Here is a 4,768-nt window from a genome sequence, read left to right as displayed (position 1 = left end):
CTTTACTGTGTTTTATTTCTTCTCATCTTAATGTATAAAAATTCAGCCTGTTTGCGCTCGCAGAACTCGAAAAGCAATCGACCGATATCTCTGAAAATTTCAACATTTGTTCTTATTAGTGACAGGAGTGTTTAGAGAGTGGTTTGAAAGGTAGAAGAAGTTGGAGATGCCAATATAGTAATAATTGTTGTCACAATTAAACATTAAAAAAACAGTCGAACTTGGTTATAACGAATACGGCAATAGCGAGTTTACCGCCATAATGAGCAATACCTATTCGTATTTTGAAAATATACTGTGCATTTTCTAACATATTGATAGTAGAAGCAGATAGGTAGGTACACACGACTTTTCAAAAAACCTATTTGGGATATAACTATGTAGTAATGACTATAAGGAGAAAATTTAGTTGGTCGCCTATATATATATATTTTTTTTTGTATTAGGCAATTCACCCTAAAGAGAGTGCTATGTGCCATTAAAGTTAAGGGAGATGGTTATAATTTTATGGGAAATCTATACGGGAATAGGAAATCTCAAATATTGAAGTCATTCAAGTCTATGAACTTGTATAGAACTGAGAAAATGCGAGAATTGTTGAGAGAAAGTAAATAAGGAATACTAAGGGGAGATTGGTGGGTGATTTTTATAAGTAAACGATAAATGCCTTTGAAGGATGAATGATTTTTACAATTAAAGAAAACGTGATCAAGAGTCTCATTTTCCATGCCGCACTGGCAGAGTGGACTATCTAGGACCCGGATTTTAAACAAATGGGATGCAATGGAGCAATGACCAATTCTCATTCTCGAGATACAGGATATAAATCTTTTGGATTTTTTCTTGCCGTGGAACCAAGGTTTACTTGGAATATGATTTTGTATTCCAGCATAAAAAGCACCAGTTCGGGTTTTTGTATTAGTCCAATTTTCTTCCCAGGAGCGGATCATGTTGGATTTAAGAATTGGGATGACGTCAGAGATAGGAATTCTAAAATCTAAAGGATTAGAGCCAGAAATTGTTTCAAGTTTAGCTAGAGAATCGGCTTTCTCGTTACCCTCAATTCCCAAATGGCCAGGGACCCAAACCAATATTGTCTCGAAATTTAATTCATTTAAAGATTTAAGGGTGTTTCTGATATTATAAATAATATAGTCTTCTGGTTTATGGATATTTGAGGAAATTTTCAACACTGCGCTTAGTGAGTCAGTGCACAGTAAGGCTCGTCGAATATTGAAAAGCTGGATTTGGCTCAAAGCTTGTTCAATTGCGAAGCATTCTGCAGTAAATATGGAAATTTCTTTAGGCAATTTATAAGACAAATCTAAGTCAAATTCGGGAATGTGTACCGCAGCTCCACAATCTTTGCTATCAGACTTAGAACCATCTGTGTAAATGAGAGAAAATTCTGGAAACTTAGAAGATGTAATGTTTTTAAATTTTTCCTCAACATTTTGATTAGATGAGGTTAAAATATCAGTTCGGAAGTCTGAAGTTATAACGTTGGGGATATAATTGATAGAATCAAATGGGATGGTGAAAATAGGAAGGATAGGATCTTTTTGTAGATTTTGGAGGGAAGAAGACAGAGATTTGAATGAAAGAAAACTTTTTAGAAGGAGAGGAAGTCGATTTATATCTGTCGATCTTTTTTCGTTATTTAAGTAATTGAACAAATAATCAAGGCTTTGTTCTAAAGGGTGACGCGATATAGAAAAAGATTTAAAAATATATTTATCAGCTAGGAATTGTCTCCTTAAAATTAAGGGGGGATCAACACATTCTACCAGGAGAGAATTAATTGGAGAAGATTTCATCGCTCCAATAATTATTCTGAGCGCTTTGGACTGAATTCTTTCAAGATTTTTGTCCAAATATTTAGGAAGAGGATCAAAAAGAAATGTTCCATAATCCAAATGGCTTCGCACTAGAGCACCATACATTAATTTAAGAGTAGTAGGATGAGATCCCCACCACACTCTGGAAACAGCTCGCATAATATTTAGCCCCTTTTCACACTTAGCCGAAATGTTCTGAATATGCGGGAGCCAGGAAAGTTTATGATCCAAAAGTAGTCCAAGAAATTTAATTTGGGACATTATCAAAGCAGACAGAAAAGGGGGGTATTTTTCTTTTGCGCGTAAAAGCTACTACTTTGGTTTTAGACGTAGCTAGATTCATCCCATTTGTCAACAACCAAACTTTAATATTATGTAAAGCCAAATTCAATTCCTTCGCAGCGCGCGATAGATTTTTGTGTGATAAATATATAAGGAAATCATCAGCAAAATAAAGTCGCTTGATAGATGAAGGAATTACACTGTCTAAATCACTTATATATATATTAAATAATAATGGACTGATTACGGACCCCTGAGGTAACCCCTTCCATAGTTTGCGATTTATAGTTTTTGAGGAAAAGTGGATAATAATGGATCTGTCTGTTAGTAAATTAATAATAAATTGAACTAGTTTTAAGGGAATTTTTATTTTAATTAATTTTTCTTTCAAAATGTTAATTAATACATCGTCGTAAGCTGACGAAAGATCAAGAAATGTGGCCAGAGTGCAAGAATTAAGGGACTGAGATATACGGATGTCTGTTGTTAACACACTTAAATTATCTATGGTTGATTTCTTTTTCCGGAAGCCATATTGATTAGGAGAGATAATTCTGTGATTTTCAACAAACCATTCCAATCTGTTCTTTATCAAGTGTTCTGCTACTTTCATTAAACATGACGAAAGAGCAATAGGACGATAGGATGAGATTTCAGATGGATTTTTGCCAGGTTTTAAAATCGGAAGGATTTTTTGAACTTTCCAGACTTCCGGAATAAATCCCGTTTCGAACATGTAATTAATTAGGGATAAAAAATATTCAACCGACATGTCTGAGAATGCTTTAATGAAACTATATAAGATTCCATCAGGGCCAGGAGAAGAGTCTGGAAGGGAATTGATTACTCGATTTAATTCACTTTTTGAGAAAGGAGAGTCCAGCCAGCTAGAGTGAGATGGATAAGAAATAAAGGAAGGCATTTCCTCACATCTGGCAACTGACGGAGGAGCTATCTTATCAGCAAAACCTATAATAATTTCTTCTGGAATATGTTTAGAACGCTGCGGAGTATATGACGAACCGAATTTTTTTAAATTGGACCATACGGATGACTGGGGAGATTCAGGAGACAAGCGTTCACAGAATTTTCGCCATCCAGACCGCTTTTTGTTTTTCAAAACGCGTTTCGCTTCTGCCTGGGCGCGTTTCACAGAAAGGTAATTTTCGAAAGACATACATTTACAGAAAATGGAAATTGCTTCTCTTCTAGATTTAACGACACTAGTGCATTCTTAATCCCACCATGGGGTGGAATGTTTTATCTTAATGTTAACATTACGTTTTTTAAGTGTTTTTTCTGCAGCTTTTATTATCATGTTAGGAAATAATTCACATTGTAAACTAGTGTTGACAAGGGAAGACTTAGATGCTTGAACAATGGAGTCTAATTCTGAAGAAAAATTTCTCCAATTCGCGTCTTTCGTTTTAAATTTAAAACTATTGTTTATCAAAAAGGAATGCGTGGAAGATAGATGGTGGAAGGTAATTATTATAGGAAAATGGTCACTGGAAAGGGGATCTTTAAGAATGTTCCAAGAACATATGGGAATCACCGAAGATGAGCAAAGAGATAAATCGACTGCACTTTTCCGATGTTGAGGGGCAGTGAAACGAGTTGGAGATCCATCATTTAGTATACATAAATTATAGGTATCCATAAAATCTAATAGATTATGGCCAGAACGGTTTATTAACTCACTGCCCCAAGAAGGAGAATGAGCATTGAAGTCCCCAAGTATCATATACGGGGGACGAATCTGGGATATAAATGTTGACCATTCGTTTTCAACAAAAATTGTAGAGGGAGGGATATATATTGATAGTAATGTAATATCAGATATAACAGCAGCTACTATCTGAAAATTATTGGAGAGAGTGTGGAAAATAATTTGTTTAAAAGGGATAGAATTATGTATAATAAGAGCAGTGCCACCTTTGCCATCCAGTCTATCATGTCTTAGACAATGATATCCAGGAATATTAAATTGGTATGAGGGTTTTAACCACGTTTCGGAGATGGCAGCAACTGAAATATAATGTTCATCAAGTAACTGTACAAGATCAATTTTGTTGGCGAATAGACTTCTACTATTCCATTGAAGAATTTTGCTCATTTGCGGATACATCGGGAAGGCTAGAGAGTAAAGATTTCATATAATCGGCAGCGTTGGACGGTACTTTATTGTTATTTGAAAGGATCGTAATTAATAGGGTAATTAAAGTTTGAATAAAAGAAGAATTTTCAATCATGACTTTAGGGAAGATATCGGAAGTGGAACAGTTTTTTAAGGCAGTCCCATTGGGAGCCTGGGATTTATTATTCCCATTCGGGTTAAGTAAAAGTTCATTATGTAGTTTTTTATCGAAAGAAGGAATAAATTTTGGATTAGATTTTATCGGTTTGAAAATTGTTTCTTTGTGGGAAGATGATAGAGGGGATTTAGGGGAAGAAAAATGAAAGAGAGAAGCGTGAGACGTTATCTCTGCAAAAGATTTTTTTGTAGGAGGGAATAATTTAGAGGCCTGAAAGTAGGAAATATTGTCTGCAGCCATTGACTGTTTGATATTTCTCTGTCTAGATAACTCTGGACAGGCCACACTAACAGCAGTATGGTTGCCCTTACAATTAATACAAATAGGGTTATT

Source organism: Hesperophylax consimilis, chromosome 22, assembly GCF_061612785.1.
Source record: "Hesperophylax consimilis isolate HC1 chromosome 22, BYU_Hcon_1.0, whole genome shotgun sequence".
NCBI lineage: Eukaryota > Metazoa > Arthropoda > Insecta > Trichoptera > Limnephilidae > Hesperophylax > Hesperophylax consimilis.
This window is presented reverse-complemented; position numbering follows the sequence as displayed.